This window comes from Amphiura filiformis, chromosome 14, assembly GCF_039555335.1.
Source record: "Amphiura filiformis chromosome 14, Afil_fr2py, whole genome shotgun sequence".
Lineage (NCBI taxonomy): Eukaryota > Metazoa > Echinodermata > Ophiuroidea > Amphilepidida > Amphiuridae > Amphiura > Amphiura filiformis.
Window position 1 is genome coordinate 13,266,782 of NC_092641.1, and position 21,417 is coordinate 13,288,198.

Sequence of the window (21,417 nt, forward strand, 5' to 3'; positions counted from 1 at the left end):
TCATTTGCTATCCTTGCAGGAGTGTCCGTCGGAAAGAATTGAAATTGGCGTTTTCGTCTTTTTCTCGAGATGTCTCAACTTTGTTTGATGTCTTTGATGTTTGACATCTAGGGTTTTCTATCTGCCTTTCTTGATGATGCTTGTTTAACCCCAAATCTGTCCACTAATAATGTTTATTTTCCCTACTTTAGAAAAGTGAGGAAATTTGGGTGATATTTTTAAAAACAGGTCCGATTTTTTTGGTCCCTAAATCGGGCAGTATCTATCTTTCAATAATGACTAGGCCTTCCTTCATGTGAGATATGGCTTCCAGCATCGTTCTTCTCTGCTGTTGGTCAAGCTGGTTCCCTGCATGCTGCAGGATTTGCTGCAAAGTCCTTTAAGATGGTGCTGTCCCTTACTTGTCCGCTTGTAACAAGTTAACAAATCGAGTCTTGATAACGGCCACCCATATAAACTACACTTGAAGCAAGTGTATGGGGATCCAGCATAAAACATCTAACCAGGAATATGTTGGTCCATTGGTTAAATGAATCAACTTCATCATCATTCTCATTGAAGTTACAGTTGTCCCTTCCTAATAAATTTAATTAGAATGACAAACATATTAAATTTACGCATTTTAATGCATACAAAAAGCCAATTTAGAAAAGTGCAACTTTTGTTGCTGAATAAAAATTCATAAATTGCTATATGATTACTCACTGAATCATAAAATATGTTTGAAATGTGTAAAAATTAATTCATGAAAATCTTAACTTAAGTTATTTAAATAAAAAACAAAAAAAATATAGAAACATTCCTTTTGATTAATTTTCTTCAAGTGATAGAGGTCTACAACCAAAAGTCATGCATAAAAAGCATATGTAGAAAAGTGCAACTTTTTTGGCCGAAAATTTTATAAATGGCTGTATTTCTCAGTGAAGATGATTAAAGATAACAACAAAATCCGTTCACTTGATGCATAACTAATCAGCATATGTTTCAAACTTTAAAACAGAAGAATTGATCAAGCCGTTTTTTGGATTATACCAAAATTCTTAGGGGGCTTATTTTTTGGAACCGTTTATCACTACAAGATTCCTATTTCGGCCACCTGCACTGGGCCTGCACAGGTACACCGTCGTCAAGGCACCAGACTGGTACACACATAGTACACATACAGTACCAATACTGCCACTACACAGGATTAACCAGCAGTGGTACTACATTGGTACTAACCTGGTACTAACCTGGTACTGCACAGTACCAGCCAGGTACATGTACCTCGGCGATGGTGCACCTGTGCAGGCGGCCCAATAGGAATCAGGTAGTGTAACCGAGCTTCATATTATTAATCCTTAAACACTTGTTCTCACAGTCCACTGCTTAGATTTAATTTCTAAATTGGAATGTAACATCTAAAAGTTACCTTAGACTGACACCGTCTGGTGTCGGTGGCTCAAAATAGCCATCTGCGCCCCCCATGTGCCAAATATCGGGGCTGAAGACATCCAAGATAATACTGGATGAAAGCTTCCTCTCGGTAAGCAATTTCAAGTGTGTGAGAAATAAGAAATATAAACACCTAAAAGTTAATTGTCGAGTGCTTGTTGCCACAAATGGCACTGTAGTACACCAGTACACAGACTGGGTTTCGATCTCAATATGCTAACTGTGGCTCCTTATATTGCTAACTACCAGTTGCCTGATGAGTTATCGGTTTCCAGGGCTTGATCAATCTTTTGGTTTACCACACCAATCTGTAAATTTAAAAAGAAATATAATAAAATATTTTGTTTATTGTTTCACATCGAACAAGTTTTTATTGTTAACTAAAAATGATACACTGGGATACAAAGATATTCTGGGAGACTAATTACTGCTGGTGGCAAACATTGGCAGAATGGTGCAAGTGATTATGAAAATGTCACTTTTAGCGACAACATTTGAAATTCATTTCAATGTAGTTTGAGGTACCGGTATTCATGCGTTCTTAGCTCCACATTCAACTGACATTCACCACACAAAGGTGTGAGCTGTGAGGTGTAGCAGTACACCACAGCCAGAAGAGGGCAAAAAGAAAAAAAAATTATCAACAAATTCACAACTTAATAGCTTTCCTAACATGAAGTTAAAAATAAAGAAATCTTTTTTTTTTTTTCATCAGTGTAAATTTCAGAACACATTTGAAGGGATAAGGTGACTGAAACTATAGTCTCTTCCAAGAGACTGGTCCCAGAGACAGGCTCAATCACAAATGAATAAGCAACATTTTGCCGTAATCTCTATGCAGACATGTGCAGCAGTGTTGTACGCAGGTTTTCAAAATTCAATTTCTCTAAACTTACATAAGAACGGCACCCTTCGTAAGTAATATGGATTTACTACAGATATCCTTCGTAAAGTTGCGTCTAGTATTGGGTATTCGTAAAGTCACGAATAACCAATACTAGACAATAACTTTTACGAAAGTCCCTATAGTAAATCCTTACGAAGGTACAGTTAAGTTTAATGAAATGGAGCTTTTAAAGTGTAATGAAATGGACCCCTGTTTCCTCTGTTAAATATACAGATATTAAATTTATAGTTATTTTAGTTAATTTGTTACTGTAAAAAAATATTTATACCAACAATCAACTTGAGGAGCTTACTTGCTCCGGGGTTTACTACACTTAATTGCAATTACATGCATTGCAATCACGGCAGTGTGCGTATTGGCTGTGAGGAACTAGACAGTACCTTACACAGTACCGAAACTAGTATTTAAATAATCACGTAGCTCGCTGATTTGTTTCTTTATTTAAACAGCGCTCTCAACGTTGTGTATTATAATATTATTATTATCATGATTTCAAATGTATGTATATTAAATACCAACAGCAGTCATTCTGACAGTTTTGCATCTGCCGAGTTCGTGCCACTTTCCTTTCCTCAAGAGACGCTCTCTGTCATATATAGTACAAAGGTCTACAGTACTTCAACAAATCTTCTAAGTGCTTTTGGGAAACCATAATTTCAGAAAGCGACTACCACACGTTCAAATCAAGTAAGTGCAGATTTTAATTCGTTATCTTTCATTTTGCGATGCAACAATATTGTTTTGATTGTAATTTAACAACAAGATTTTGTTGTGATCTTTCAGTGTTGCTTTTTTTTATCTGATCTGATTATCTAAACACCGATGGGTTTGAATATTGAAATGTAATGGGGTTAAGCGCCGACCAGGATTTCGTTTTATAGTGGCTGCCTCATTACGCCATACCTACAACATCACACATAATGTAACGGCGAGACCACAATAAACATAAAATGTTGGTATATGTTCGAGTTTTGCTTGTAAAATTAATCTGTAATAATTGAGGTTGTTCTTCGTCGTTGTTACAAGGTTTTACATCAGTAAATTTAAAGTTATGACGTAATCAACATAAAGTGTACACTAAAATTAACTAAAACTTGCGTAACTAAAAGGCACAGGAATATATCAATAAGATTTGGGGTGTGTTTAGAGATCAATCAGGTTTATCAAATTAGATAACTTAAAATCGATATGAAGGAACTGGCATTGTAAAATTTGAATAATTTATGCATATTTTTAATTTAAGAATTTGACTTAAGGGATGTTACAATTCGTATAACAAAATTCAATAAAAAACTATCGGTGATTTTAGGGGAAAACCATGACGCGTTTTCATTAATGATTTTGCAGGATTAGGATAACGAAACAAAAATTATACGATATTACATGAAAAGTACAATTCAAACTAACGGATACAATACAATACAATACAATACAATACAACACAATACAATAAAATACAATACAGTTAGTGACACGAACCTATGCCTAAAATACACTGACGAAAGCATATACTTCTCCGTAGTCCACTTGCCTATTGTGCATACGCTGGCTATAACATTTAAGCATAAAAATCTGATTTGTATTAATTTGTGATCAGATGTGAAAGAGGTTTTCACATCTGATCTATTCAATCACAGTACTTCCTCTGTTTGTTAGCTTCACAAGTTCAGGCTTTCGCGATCAATACACTGGTAGATTCCAAAATCAGAATTGTTCGTATTGAAGTGAGCCACTACAACTACGTCATTAAGATACATTGCATTCAATAATATAAACCTACGTATACTTTACTTTTATTGTCAATAATTATATTAACTTTTTATGACCATTTGCTATCATATCATGTAAATGGTATGCTTAGCCTGAGTCGCTCGGCCTATCTCGAACAAAATCGCCATGCGTAGCTGTTGAAAAACGAGACGATTCGCCGTATTACCACAGCAATTTCTGACACGAAGATATAGGGATGATGACGCTGTGCGGGTACAATACAATACAATACAATACAGTTAGTAACACGAACCTATGCCTAAATACACTGACGAAAGCATATACTTCTCCGTAGTCCACTTGCCTATTTTGCATATGCTGGCTATAACAAAAGCATAAAACTCTGATTTGAGTGCATAAAACTCTGATTTGAGTGATTTAATTATAATAAACATTAATTATGATAAACATCAGTATAATTTCGAATTCAACTGAATGCGTTCATCATGATTAATAACATATTTTCATTTATTGAAAATAGTCTCACACGAGAGCATAATTCGTTTGGAAACAATGTACAGAAAGCGACGAGGGTCTTGTATTTCATGCTCGCTTCTATGTATTTGTTTATTCCAAGCAAGACCAAAACGAGACTGGGTTCTTGACTTTGAAACTGCTTTGTTTTGTTTAGGGCTCGTGTTTTTAAAACTCCCGCCACATCACAATGAGGCTATTGAACAGTACAGTGGTTGCATGGGGTTCACTCAAGCATGTCAATATAACAGTCCCTTGCCTTTGTTGATAAACATGGAGGTCAACTCATTTATAGGATAAATTGCAAATTTGAGTAAATTCATTGTTTGACAAGGATGTTGTCCAAAATTGGCAAACTGTTATGCTAAAATATTATTGTCAAATATGACAGTAAATGCAATTTAAGTGCATTTATAAGTGCGTATAATTAAGTGCGTTAAACTTGTAAATTGCCCGCGAAGCACAAAAAATGTAATTCGTTGGCTAAAATGGTCAAATATGAGTAAAAAAATGTCTAAAATTGCCAATTTCATTTCCTGAGTACACTCTTTTCAGTCATTCACATGTGTGGAAACGATCTTGTCCAAAGCATATAGTAGGTATATCACCTCAAAAATAAGCGCAGCAGAAAAACGTTATTTAATGTTTCTACATGAATGAGCTTTATTAAAGCATCAAACATCAAAAAACGAAAGTTCTCCTTCTCCTCCTTCTCCTATCAGAGGAGGCTTAAAGGCATTCCTACAATGCACTATGATTGGGAAATTTGATCAATATAACCTAATTTTAAAGGCAAAGTCCCCATTGCCACACACACAAAATGGTAATTTTAAAACTGCAGCGAACGAGTTAATAGTTGAGACTTATGACTGATATTTGATTTTCTTACAGGAAACATTCATATTGTCCCACTGCATTAATTTTATTCCTAAGTCTCGATGTTTTGAATATTAAATAATAGGATGAAAACACCAGATATTTGCACACAAGCTGCATATGTACAAAAGCCAGACATACAAGGTCAGAAACCCCATTGGGTTGTGGGAATGTCTTTAAACATCCTCTGTTCTCCTATCAAACACATCATTCTGTCAAGGCTAGCGCTAAAACTACCCCGTAGAAGTGCCTTTTGCCCATCTTGGCCCCAGAGGTCAAAGGTCACGGGCCCCATGGGCCCAAATGTAAAAACACGAACCATGCCGTTTCTCATCAAATGAAGCAGCCTCAGGGCCGTGTGTTGGTACACTGATAGCCCCAGGGGTACTCTATATTTACAAGTATACATGAGCCCCATATGTTATATATTATGGGCCCCAGGGCGCCAAATGTTAAAAATAAGGGGCAACATATTGACAAGGCTAGCTCTAAAAGTACAAGATCACTAGGGCTCATAAAGGGTTCACAAAAAATAACTCCCCCCTAAAATTACAAAACATTTTTTTGCATAACTTGACATACATTTCGTGGATTTGAAAAATTTAAAAACCTGTGAATAAAGGAATTGTTTTTCTATCCTCCCAACGTTCTTTCGTCTGAAAATCTTTTTGTTTTGGCCAAAAATAATCATGTTATCTAAAAATGATGCTTTCAGAAAAATTCAACATCCTCATTTATGTCAAAATTAGCTTCAACAAATCATTTTTTTTTGCACTACGTGATGGTTGTATGGGTAACTAAGGGTTCAGAGACAAAAAGGTGAAGAAAAAAAAACCAATTAAATCAATCGTAACATTGATACCGAGAAAGTTTTGTACATTACATGTATGGGATGTTGAAAAGCGCAACTTTTTTTAAAGCATCATTTTGGGAAAATGTGATAATTTTTGACCAAAACAAAAAAGATTTTGAGAAGGGATAACTTTGGTAGGGTAGTAAAAAGATGCCCCTATTCACAGGTTTTTAAATTTTTCAAATCAACAAAATGAATGTTAAGTTATGTAAAGAAATGTTTTGCAACTCCTAAATTGATTTTACCATTTTTGAAACACCGGCTCAATAAAATTTTCTAGAAAAACCCCGTACATGTTAATTAGTCATTGTTTTATACTGCAAGATGATTGCATGTGTGATTAGGTAATCGTATACATAAAAATTAAAGAAAACAAAAACACCATTAAATAAATCAAAACATTGATATCGAGAATGTTTTTGTACATTAAATGTATAGGATGTGGAAAAGTGCAACTTTTTCTGTCAGCATCATTTTTGGAAAATGTGATTATTTTTGGCCAAAACAAAAACCTTTTTTAATGAAAGAACTTTGGGAGGGTAGGAAAATGATTCCTTTATTCACAGGTTTTTAGATTTTTCAAAACAACGAAATCTATGTTAAGTTATACAAAGAAATGTCTTGTAATTTTAGAGGGGAAGTTATTTTGTGTGAACCCTTTATGTGTCATATGTATGGGCCCTAAGTTGTAGATGTGCCTTTTGCCCATTTTGGCCCCAGATTTACAAGGCTGGGGCCCCAGGGGCCCTAATGTTAAAACAAAGGGCCGGCCGTTTCTCAGCAAATAAAGTAGCTACAGGGTTCAGATTTGGTACACAGATAGGTCTTTTAGTATTATATTGTTATAGATGTACATATAACCCCCACATGTCACATAATATGGGCCCCAGGGCCCAAACGCTAAAACATAGGGCCGGCCGTTTCTCAGTAAATAAAGCAGCTACAATGCCCAGCTTGAGTCTACTGATATCACTTGAGAATCATACTTTAACATATTTACATGAGCCCAATCAGTCAACAATTATGGGCCCCAGGGCCCCAAGTGTTAAAACAAAGGGCCGGCCGTTCCTCATCAAATAAAGCAGCTTCAGGGCTCAGAGTTTGTACACAGATTGTACCTGAGAATTATATTGTTATAGATGTACATATGAGCCCCATATGTCACATAATATGGGCCCCAGGGCCCCAAACGCTAAAACATAGGGCCGGCTGTTACTCAGTAAATAAAGCAGCTACAGTGGCCAGCTTGAGTCTACTGATAGCACTAGAGAATTATACTTCAACATAATTATCTACATGGGCCTCATAAGTTAAATATTATGGGCCCCAGGGCCCCAAATGTTAAAACAAAGGGCGGGCCGTTTCTCATCAAAGAAAGCAGCTTCTGGCTCAGAATTTTACACAGATAGCTGAGAATTATATTGTTACTAACACCCACACACCCATCCACCCCACACACGTAGGACTAAACAGACAGATCGTATTACATCATATTGGAAATACCAGCGTGAAGCGTGAAGGCTGTTCCAGTTAAATTACATACCCATTGGCTGTTCCATTTAATTTACATACTCCCTCTGAAATGGCCCAAATGGCTGTTCTGTTTAATTTACATACTACCCTCTGAAATGGCTGTTCCATTTAATTTACATACTCCCTCTGGTTTAGTTTCCCCCTAATCATATTGCATAGCCTCACTGTGAGTAAGAGAGACTGACAACAGCAACCTATGGAGAGTAAGAGAGACGACTCCCCTGGGAAGGGACTTTTACAATTTCTTTATTTTAAGTGCTACGACAGTGCAACCTACATTCAATTAAAGCTTGTGACTTGGACATCACTTTTTACACATTTTCTGCCCAATTGGGCGACTTTTTACAATTTCTTTATTTTATGTCCTCAGCAAATAAGGACTGTAAGTTTGGGTAAGCCGATAACATGCGGGTATAGCCGTATTTGTGTACAAATATATAGCCTTCTAGTTCCCACTGTACTCGTTCCACTATCAGTGCTCAGTGGTCAATGAAGTCTGAAACCATATCTATAAACCATTATAATTGCATATTCGACTTGTGTGCACGCGGTCAATTAGCTTAAAACAATGACTCTCTTCGCCCCGTTATTTCGTCGATTCAGCCATGGAAGCTCCATGATTAAGTTGATTGGATGTTATATAACGCCCAATGACATTCCCTTTATTGGCCATTCTTAAACACTTGAGAACGTTCCTGCAATCTCATTGGTTCTTACCCGTGTGATATGACACGATATGCGCGTGTGCATCAACGCAATAATCGTGCTCGCTATTTGAACCAATCGGAGGCGCATAGCAACAACGGGACTGATCGATTTTAAGCCATAGGTAGTTCCTTGTAAAATGTAGGATTTAATTTGATTAAAATTACTTTTTCTATTTGAATTGAAGTGTTTAAGAATGAGAATAAAGGTATTGTTTGTAGCCGCTATCGTGCATCTATCGTCTCATATAACATGGGCGACATCATTATTTTTGGCGTAAAAAAACTCGGCTTCGTCTCGTTGTTATACTTAAAATAATGATGTCGCCCGTGTTATATGAGACGATAGATGCACTCCAGTGACTAAAACCAATACCTTTTTCTCTAACTTCACGACACAAAATAATGATACTATTAAGTACAAAGTCAATACACTATGCAGACAGTGCAGTGCATGCATGATAAATCTAGAGCATGTTATTAGGCATCCAAAAATTAAATGACTGAATCATTTTGATGTTTTGCAAAAATTTCATGCTACAAAACCATATACTTTGAAAACTTGCTTCATTTATTGTTAATGAGTTATGTACGTTTTATAAAAGTGTTGTTGTTTCAGATCTCTTTACAAAATATATCAAGAACCACAGGACCTCCAAAAGTATATATGTGATATTTGAACTGAGGGGCTCAATATAAAAACGACCTATCCCACATTATTTTGAGAAAAGTGTTAGAATTTTCAATACGATACATAACGATTTCACTTCTTAAAACGTTGACTTTACAACTTTACAGTGTTACATTCATGAGGTTTCGTGTTTGTAATAATGGCCTTTGGTGACCTTGACATTTTTCAGCAGCGCCATCTATTTTCTCCAAAATGTGGACTATGCCGTTTTTATATTGAGCCCCTCAATTCTTCCACACGCTCACTATGAAATGATCAATGCAATTTTTGCCAAAGCTCACTACCATTCGCAAGATGCTGTAAACTACCAAATCGCAACAGTTTAAAATAGTTGCTAACCTTAAAATGTTTCCCTTTTACGTGCTAATAAAACAAGTGCTTAAATTTTACAGTTTTCTTCGTCTTCATTTATTTTATTTTTCAAAATGTGACCGTGATATGTTTTAATATACAACAAGTTTTTTTTTTTTTAATTTATCTTCCAGAACCACGAAATTATCAGAAAATTGACTTCGGACTAAACGAAGATGTTGGGCTTCGGAACCTCATACGTATGCACACCAAACAACTCCTACCCTGTGGATGAATTCTTTCTTGACATTGCAATAAGAAAATACAGAGAGACATTTTTGATAGGTGTCATTCATCCGATAATTGCCCTTATTGGTCTGTTCTTGAATACAATATTCATTGTGATCGTTTTCAGGAGCAAAACCTTGAAGACAATACCAATTCTGTACTTGGTCAACCTCGCAATTGCAGATTGCATACTGTCGGTATATACGGGGACAATCAATTTAGCCGTGTCACTAGTAACGCCTTACCAAAGTGATGAAACGTTACTTGGTCCATCAGGGTGTATTCTCAACCAGTTCATAATCTTTACAGCCCAGTTTGCTTCTATATACATTGTATTTGTTGTCTCTGCAGAGCGGTATTTAGCTATCTGTTTCCCACTAAAGTACAGAGTGATCAATAGTAACAGTCGTACACATAAACTGATTGCTGGTTGCTGGTGTGTATCAGTAATCTCAGGAGCGACATTTATTTTACAGAAGACACGATTTTTTTCAATTTGCCTTGTTCTACCTGAGAAATATAAACATTATCCCAATATTGTTAGCGGCTGTGTTCCGAAGCTGGAATTATTAGACGAAGCGAAATACTTGGCCTTCATTTTTGAAGTTGGAATATTTTCGACAGTTGTGATCGGTAAGTGCGATTCCATGTCAAAACCCGTCATGCACGCTACCCGTCATGCACTCTACCGTCATGCACAGCAATTATCTTATTGCATGAAGTCAAAGGATTTGGTAGTAAGTTACACAAAGTCATATCAGAGCTTATGATTTTAGCTATTTTTGCTAATTTTGTGGTAAAAAAGGGATGCATTTTTTTCTGAATGGCTCTTAACTTAAAGTTTGAGGTCAAACAAACATAATCTAGCCCCATCTTTGTGCCTGCTTTATATTAAATGCATTAGAAGTCATTTGACTGTGTGTACGCTTATGCTTACTTTCTTTTGTAGCGGCAACCTTCATGTACGGAAGCATAATCATTACACTAGCCAAACGAAAACATGTTGCAAGCAGTTCATCCAAAGCTGACACTATCGCCCGACAGGTTGCATTGATGTTGGTCATAAATGGTTGTGTGTTTTTTATTCTTCATGTACCGGTAAGTTGAGTTTAAAACCGTCACCCTTATAATCAAAGTTTAAGTCATTATTACATGTTCCTTATTTGCAATTTTGATTTTCTGAGTAATAAACCCATAATTAATAAACATTTACAGCCGCATTCTTCAATAACTTGTGGAATTTATCTCTTTGATGTTATCCACAAGTTAATGAAGAATGCGGCTGAAAATTGTATTAATTATGGGTTTATTACTCAAAATTGCAAATGAGAAACATGTAATAATGATTTAGGCACTTTGGTTATGAGGGTGACAAAACAATACAGGGTGTCCCAGAAAAAATTACCGAGCAAATGAAATTGAACGTCGAGAAATAGACATCAGAATCAAAAAAATTTAAAAAAAAAAGAAAAGAAAAGAAACGAACGATTACATAAAGTGTGCATCAATTCAGTTCATTCCAAGTTTGATCAACAGACGCTTTTTTTCATACTCGCTCACCGCTGCCTAAAGTGTGTGTATCTCATTAAATTTAGTCCATATTATTTATTTTATAATCGGACTGTGTTATGTCATTCATGCTTCCACTGAAGATGAATCCAACAGTTTGTCCGTAAAACTTTGATTTCTGCAATTGGAAGCTTTCCAACTTCAATTCTTCATGTTGTGCAAATATGTTATATTTTAACTTTCCAAACAACATTTGAGACAAGAATGACAATGATCAAGTGCTTACAGCTTCACGTGTGATTTTTGATACCATGCAACATCATTACTGTTAAAGTTTTAAAAGATATAAACTTTGCATTACAATTTCTTAGAAATATTCCAAAAACATTAATGTGTGTGAGAAATTTTAAGCCAGCTGGAATTCTTTATGCAATAATTCTTTATGCAACATTAACGAAAACTATATATTTACAAGTACCGAGCATCATCTTACATGCAAGCTTTCATTTTCAATATCGTGCAGGTTTTCATATTTGAACAAAACCTAATTCAATATTTTGCAAGAAACATATTGTTTAAAAAGAACGAGGATTTCACAGAAGAAAATATGAAGCCCATTGACAGTTAACTACTAGTGTGCATTATGTTAAATGATCTTTCTTTCAAACTTGGAATGAATGGAATTGACACGTGCGTTATGTAATCACTCATTTCTTCGCCATCAGTCAATCGATTCCAGCGAAATTGGCGTATGAGATGCAGAATACGTTGGGCTACACGCTGATGCTTAGATTTTTGGATTCCGATGTCTATTACGTTCAAATTTGTTTGCCGGGTATTTTTTTCTGGGACACCCTGTACAATAGCATCAATAATAACTTTATTCTGTCATTCCACACACGTACATCCACACCACGTTCCACCACACACTACACAGACGGCCCTGCCCTGTGGGGTACTTTGTGCTAAACTGGCATTATTGGAATGTATATTAAGGAGGGGTTGTATGTTGGGAAGGTCACTTGTATCATTTAGCCCTGTAACAAGGCATCTGGGAGGACGACACCAAATACTTAGTAGCTCAAAATCCTTCAGCATTTCGTGTTTCGGTAAAACATAGGAAGTCCATTGATGAAAATGGGAGAATTGCGGAAAACTTTTAATGAAAGGCTAGCAATAATAGCTACGGGGAGTTCTAGAACAAAGACACCCCAAATTTGACTCTAAAATGGACCACTTTACTCATTATTATGTTCTCAGAATCTTCCTTCCTATACTTTGTACAGAGTTGAAGAGTCCAATATAATCAACACTTGGACACTTGTGTTGGATAGGCTCACTTTTTCCCCAAAAATTTTGTTTTCTACAATTTTTTGACCAAGACTCGTTTTTGACTTGCTCATTTTTGACTCAAAATCACATTTTTGACCAAAAAATCACATTTGACCAAAAATCACATTTTGATCAAAAATCACATTTTTGATCAAAAATCACATTTTTGACCAAAAATCACATTTTTGACCAAAAATCACATTCCAATATAATCAACACTTGGACTCGAAACTTGGACTGTGTTAGATAGCCTCAATTTTTCCCCAAAAATTTTTGTTTTCTACAATTTTTTGACTAAAATTCACACTTTTGACAAAAAATCACATTTTTGACCAAAAATCACATTTTTGACCAAAAATCACATTAATTTACCAAACCACATTTTTGACAAGTAAATCACATTTGACCAAAAATCACACTTTTGACCAAAAAGGAAAAAGTTAATGCTTTTTCAAATTAAAAAAGGGCCTTGAGCTTTGATCTTTTGACCACTAGTGGTGATGTATAATTTGAAGTTTACTAAATATGACCTAACTATCTGCTATAGAACAATTTGCATGGCATTTTGAAAATTAAATAAAATTTCCATAATCAAGAATAATATTTTTAGTTATTTGGCTTTCTGACCTTTTAAACGCTGTGGGGTAATGTGTAAATTGATCTTTACAATATACTAGTTCAAGGATATAAATATAAATCGCAGTCCTTACAATGATTGTATGAAATGGAGGTGAATTAGCAAACCAGACGATGGTGGACTACATTATTCACTGTGGCAACAGCCAATATCGTAAACAAAACAGACAATATGACGGCAACACTGCCTGGACATTGGACGCCCCGTGCTGAGTTGTGTTTTTAGCTCTATTGGCCCTGTTACAGAAAAAAAAAATGCACAAAATATATTTCTCAGTGAATGTATAAATTTTCACATAAAAATAAATATTTTTGGATTCAAAATAAATGTGAAGAAAAAAAAATTATAGCCGGGAGTGAGCGGGACTCGATCTCGGGACCCTATGCACCGCAGGCGAGACCCGTTACCATTAGACCAAGCGAACCGTGATACACAATGGGGAAAATTTTAGGTATATATCATAAACATACCGTGCGTTATTCATACAAAACATTCAAAAAACAGTACTACAATGAGGTTCACTGGCGAACCTCAACGGATTTAGACTGATAAAATAGTGCTTAATAACATACGTACAGTTTTGGAATAATTTGAGACATTTTTGTGTTTACGTGTAAAACCAATGACAACGTCAAAATTCAGCCAATCTTGGCCGGCCCCCCCTGTAGCAAACTTACTATATATGTACTGCCCTCTAGCATTCAAACTTTACGATTCAAGAAATTTAACACCATAGAAAGTATAAACTTACTATTTCAAAGGTATGAATATAAATCGCAGTCCTTCTGATGATTTTATGAAATGGAGGTGGATTAACAAACCTACTACAATACTGCCCTCTAGCATTTTAACTTCACCGTTTAAGATATTTAACACAATAGAATGTATAAATACCTGGAAGTATTGGTTTTTCTAGTGAGTTTTACCTAAGTTTCTGGGATTTGCTTGGAAATGTTTTAGCTGATTCTTTAAATTGCGGTCAACTTTCAACAACGCAATCACAAGCAATTATTTCTCTTCTACCTTAGCTGAAAAAATCAAAAGCTTATCAAAATCAAAAATTGATGTCGACTATCGTTATTAAAATTACAAAATAGGTACAAAGACAATTGCCAAACGAATGGAAAATGTACTACCGGGTATTATATGTAATAATTAAATAATCAAACAGCCTTTGTGAAAGGTAGATATCTGGAGAAAACATTCGTTTAGTTGAAGATATGCTGCAGTACACAAATGATAACCACATTCCTGGTATGTTGCTTTTTGCTGATGTGGAGAAAGCTTCTGATTCCGTTGAATAGAGTTTTCTTATGGCAACCTTGAAAAAAACTGCTTTCATATGTAAAATGTTTTTATTCAAATATTAAAACTTTCGTAATAAATATGGGCTTTTCCACTGGTTGGTTTGATCTCACAAGAGGTGTTCGCCAAGGATGCCCGTTATCAACAACATTTTTCGTGTGTGTGGCAGAAATGTTGTTAATGGCATGAAACTCCAAAGTGGGGTGGAGCATAAGTTCTCCATTTTCGCAGACGATGAAAGGTTTTTCTATCCGATTCGAGATCTGTGGAGAATATTGTAAGAGAAACAGAAAAGTTTGGAAAGTTGTCTGTTTTGAAGATAAATTTGGAGAAAACGAAACTGATGAAGATATGAAATCTTAGAAACTGTAATGATTATGTTTATGACATTAAACCAACCAAGAAACCTGTTAAAATGTTGGTTTTTTTTTAAATGGATGTGATAGAAAAAATGTGATGAGTATAATATTCAACCAAGACTCATGAAATTAAAGGACAAATTAGATACTTGGAGACAAAGAGACATTTAGAGGAAAAGTCTTATTAGTAAAGAGTATTGGTATTTCACAAATGACTTATTTAATGTGTATCTTAATAATTGCACCAAGAGAAAATGGAGGGATAGAGCTTATGAAGATAATGTGGCTAAAGATTTTTGAGTAAAGGTTATGCACCATGGTAAGACCAAATTATTTATTTATTAAAATGGGAGGTCTGGAGTTTCTGTTACAATGGAATGTTGATGCTTCTGTTTTCTGTTTTTCTGATTTTGTAACATATTACGGTGCTATAGTTTACCAAGGGAATGGAAATTAATAAAGAAATTCTGTGATACAGATATTCGAAAACTTAAAAGTATTGGAAAAATCATTGTGTTAAAGGTAATCAGTCAACAACTCGTGATGTATCTAAACGATTTAACATGTCACAATCCACAAAACCAGCTAATCAGAATTATTATTATCGTTTTATCATCTGGGTAATCTAAATTGGGAATATTGTTTGACATTAGCTTTGTAAAATACCACTGAAGAAAGAGTGATCAGAAATATCGTATACAACAAAAAGATGCAACAAAGTAAAGCTGGGTTTTTTTTCACACGGTAATGCAAAAGCTAATACAACCTTATGAATCATATCGCACAAATAAGTGCGAAAAAGATGCCTGATGGTTCATTGGTCAGGCATAAGAAGCCATTGTCCTACATTACGTAATGTGTGATATAGAATGGTACCTAGGACCTTGTCAGACAGCCGTAATCCATTTTCCATGGCTGACGGGTCATTGATGGTAAGAAATCTACACTTAAAAACAGGGATATGCAAAAAAATACAAATATTCCAAACTTTTGTTCATGACTGTATTAGTGACGGTAGTAGTGGTAGTAGTAGTAGTGGTAGTAGCAGTATTAGCAGTAGCAGTAGTAGCAGTAGTAGCAGTAGTAGCAGTAGTAGCAGTAGTAGCAGTAGTAGCAGTAGTAGCAGTAGTAGCAGTAGTAGCAGTAGTAGTAGTAGTAGTAGTAGTAGTAGTAGTAGTAGTAGTAGTAGTAGTAGTGGTGGTGGTGTAGTGGTGGTGGTAGTAGTAGTGGTAGTAGTAGTAGTAGTAGTAGTAGTGGTGGTAGTAGTAGTGGTAGTAGTGGTGGTAGTAGTAGTAGTGGTGGTAGTAGTAGTGGTAGTAGTGGTAGTGGTAGTAGTGGTGGTAGTAGTAGTAGTAGTAGTAGTAGTAGTAGTAGTTGTTGTAGTAGTAGTAGTAGTAGGTAGTAGGAGTAGTAGTAGTAGTAGTAGTAGTAGTAGTTGTTGTTGTTGTTGTTGTTGTTGTTATTGTTGTTGTTGTTGTTGTTGTGTTGTTGTAATAACTTATTTCTAATAAATAGTAGTAGTAGTTGTATTAATAACTTACTTCTTATAATTCCCATCATTGTTTTCATTATTAATTTTATTATGCAGAGAAAGCTCGTCTTGACATTGAAGTTTTTGGCGGCAATATACAAAACATCGTTTTTAGGAGCTGTGCCGTTTTACACATTGGAATGGTATTCAGAAGTGTGTATTTATTTAAATTCTGCAGTTAACCCTATAATATACGGTTTAGCTAATGCCCGCTATAGATCTAAGTTATTAAGAGTATTCTTACCAAAGTGTTTCCATAAAAAATTATGCAAGAAGAAAAAATTAACATCTGGAACTATTTCAAACAAATAACACCTGTGATCACAATTTTAATGTTAATGTGATCCAGGAAGGTTGTTCCATGTCAGTGCATTGTGCTGTTGTGTCAGTTGGACAACTGAAGTAAAACGAAGTTGGATTTTTAAGTTAAGGAATCGGGTATTAAACGTTTGCACAACATTTTTGTGGGAGCTGAGAGAACACCAGACATATCGAATTGCATTCTGAATACGAGGAATGTCCTTCCGATATCAAATAATGTTGATGTTTCTGAAATTGGCGATGTAATTTAAATTACAATTGGATATTTTTAAATTTTTTGATATTTAACAGTCCTCAAAGTAAGCTTTATAAATCTAATGATATGTAATTATAGTGTATATAGCTGAGATGAAAAGCCGACGATCAATTAAAGAAAAGTTTGGCCTTTCATATTGAAGATAAACATTTTTTCCCAAAAAGACTTAAATATTTTTGGTGTTTTGGGGAAAAAAGACACAATACGAAAGGTCAATTCCAGCTACATACAATTGAAGTATATATCATTAGATTTATAAAGTTTACTTCGAGCACTGTTAAATATCAAAATATTTTTAATCATTTTCCATAAAATGTGTATTATATCGCGAATTAAAAAAAAGATCAAAATTATTTGATATCAGAAGGATATTACTCGTATTCAGAATGCAGATATGTCTGATGTGCTCTCATGTCCCACAAAAATACTCTTCGTACGTTTCCCTTAAGCATTTTTTGCTATCTGATATTGAAGACTTTAAAGTTGTTGCACATGTTAAGTGGTCTTTTCGTAGTATAACTAAATTTTAGTATGTCTTGTATGGACTATAGTCAGTGTACTTCGGTTATAGACGAATCCAATTTTACGCATTCCAGCTCATCAATGGCAGCCATTAGCCGCGACGGGTACCCAACTATCCCACCTAAAATGTGGGATGATGCGGCCTTGAAGGGTATTATAAACTGCATTCTATCACCCGTGTAACACGTAGACAAAAGAATGATGACAGTTTACAACACAAACGAATCTAACATCGAATTTTAAGCGGGTTTAATCCACCCAATTGGGTATTCACAACACCTGTTTGGTGCATGCGGGTACCCAAATATGGCCGACCAAATCTTGACCATGACTTGGCTCGTTGGATTCGTCTATATCTATAAATGCGCTTTTATAAACGCGCACGTGATCCATGGGCACGACATACCAAGACCAGCAAGCGTGACCAAATCCTCATGCATTGACCACTATACAGAAAGGGATAGATATCTGTAGATAAATATCATCATATTTAAGTATTAATTGAATTGCAAAATTATTACACATTTTGCAAATTTTCCGAATTTGTAATATGTTACCAAAAGCAACATTTTGAAAATATTTTACGACGGAAAAAATATTCAACTACGGAAACGTTTACAATATAATCACAAAGTTGAACAAAATAGACAATTTTGCTGCACAGCAGTCTCATGTTGTTCCGCCTTTCCATTCAAAATGTATAGAAAGACCACTCACTATGTAGAAGGTCACTGCAAGACTTACTGTCTATAAGCTGTTATGGCAGCGCGGAGGTGGTCACGTGCGCATTTATAAAAGCGCATTCATATATATAACCGAATTACACTGAGAGTGTGTCTCCTTAAACCTGTAATAGTGTAAGCTTTGTTACTCCCTATTTCGCACTAAGTTACTCCCTATTTCGCACTGATTGTTTTGCCTATCCCAGCAAACACAAAAACGTTTTAAAAACGTTTTAAATAAGTTATATTTTGGCTTTTGGTTTAGGTAAAAACGTTTTAATAACATTAAAATGTCGGGTTATATAAAAGTTATGATAACGTTTTAAAACGTTTTGTATGAAAACACACTACAACATTATTTTTTTAATGTTTTCAAAAAATGTTATTGTAAACTATTTTTGCAAACATTTTTGCCAAATATTTTGTCAATAGTTAAATAACATTATGTTACAGTATTTGAATCCAGCAAACACAGAAATGTTCTTAAAATGTTTTTTCAAAACCTTTAATAACATTTAAATGTCGGGTTATATAAAGGTCATGAAAATGTTTTTAAAACGTTATTGCAAATGTTTTGGGCAAACATTTTTCGCAAAATATTTTTTCAACCCCAAAATAACATTATGTTTAGAATGTTTTGTATCAAGTGTTCAAGAATGTTTTTGGAATGTTATTAAAACGTTTGTATACCCTTTATATAACCCGACATTTAAACGTTTTCTGTAAAACATTTTGTTTGCTGAGCAGTAGATTATCAAAAATGTTTTTAAGGTTATGAAAACGTTTTATACTCTTAATATACCCTTTATATAACCCGACATTTAAACGTTTTCTGACAACCTTTTATAACCTTTTGCGAATGATGTCGAAAACGTTTTGTGTTTGCTGGGATGCTATGTTTTCAAAAGCACCATACATGATATCCTGATTTGTATGGACTACCGTAAAACACCGTCTACAAGCATATAGAAACGACTGTGATAAAAGAGAAATTCATGCAGACGCCATCTACAATATCAAACCATTATGGAATTTGAGCAAATTAATTATCGACACAAGCAGGTATACAATGTATTATTTTATATGCATTTCGAACCTCACGAGCTTGGCTCACTTGGTAAGGCATCGGATTTTTGGTACACGACCGCTTTAGACTATTGATCGAAAAATGGTGAGTTTGAGCCTCATCACGGTCACATGAATTCAATAAACCAAATATTGTTCGACTTTTCATTTATATTTTGTTGTTGTATTTATACTTTTTACATTCTTCTATTAAAACTCTTTTTGTGTTCTCTTTAGTTTTATTTAGTTTATTTTTTTCGATAATTGTTTTTCTTTTAATGTTTCTTTTCTTTGTCGTTTTTTCTTCCCTGGTTTATTTTAATTTTTCTTTATTTTATCTTTATATTTCTTTATCACAGCAAATCCTTCGAAATAGATCCGTGTTTTACAAAATGGGGGTATTTTTTTATTTAAAAAAATCGAATCCTTACACATGCATGGATTCATTTTCGAGAAAAAAATATCCTCAACAAGCCAAATGTTGCCGGTTTTAAAGCCAAAAATAAGACCTCGGGAAGCACATCCCGCACATCGTTCGGACTTTGTAATATAATTCAGTAATAGTTGACACCTGCAAGTTCTTTGAAGCTCTCTTTCGGAGCAAATGGTTTACATAATTATTATACAGCTCATTAGAAAAAAAATCATTTTTTGAAATCAATTCATTGCAAACATCACCCAAAATTAGAACTTATTCGTTGCATTTGTTATACAATTTCTTGTTTGGAACGTCATGATTTTATTATCCCATAGTAACTGTGATACAGACTAGTGGATATTTAATTTTATCTAAAAAGCCGTACTATTCGCCATAAAAGTAGTGATGCAACATATTAACAGGATTATTTATTGGGAGCAGAAGACACCGAATATTAAGTTATCGCTTAAGCATAAAGTATACGGGTGTTCAATACAGAAACGAGGCCAGTTGTTTATCTATACGTAGAGGGTGTCTGTGGCGATGTTTCCTCTGAGAAGTTGGGAAATTTTGCAAAATGAAGGTCCAATTGAAGCCATTTGATGCATAATTTTTACACTATTTAAATCATTGCTTTAAAAAAAGGGGCGAACTTAAGTAGCAAAATTAGTCATAAGCCCTATCCAATAATTATAACGTATAAATTGTAAATTGTTCGTAAGGAATGGATTTGTTCGTTTTTGGATATTGGCTATGGTTTGTTGGGAATGTTAATACATAGAGCCCAAAGTAAAGGATGTACAAATAATGTGTCCGAGGCAGTAAAAACGTAAATATTGGGCGAGGTGCAGCCGAACCCATTTTTTAAACGTTTTTACTGCCTATAACACATAATTTGGGTGTAAAGGATATGCTGCACCCATTATTTCTATTCTATTACCAGAAAATAATGCGATTTAAAGAGAAAATATCATTTTTGGCACAAATATTTTAATTTGTTTACGTCAAGGTGGAGCGCGTACGCGTAAGTGACATCGCGTATCGCAGACATTTTGTACGTGGATCCAAGCGTAATGCTATGCGTAGAATGTGTTATGGCGTTTGACCCATTATTGCAGAATAATGGGCTCTCACGTGATGTGTTTTAACAAATCACAGTACGCGATTTTGAATGATGGTTCATAAGAGTAATAGAATAGATGAATAATTGTCCATGAATGGCTTCAATTGGGCCTTATTTTGACATATTTTCTGACTCAAATTTGTCTTAAATTGGCCCCCTTTGACTGCTCTAGATCCACCACTGAACACCATCCATGATATACCATTGCCTAACAATAGTAACCAAAATAGTAAAGTGAGCTTTATTTCTCCTATTTAAAACCAATCCGCTTGTTTCAAAGAAGAAAATTCTACCCAAACGGTTACATTTCAGCACATCACATCAAAGCTGTCATTGGGCGCCCCATTCCGTTTTTAAAGGAATTGTTATTGCTATTTTATTTCCTAAACTTGCAGGATAAGTGGGCATTTCTGTGTTTGGAATTGAAACCTGAACACCCCTCGCACATCATGGAAAAAAAAAAAAAAAAAAAAAAAAAGAGGCTAGGATAACAATG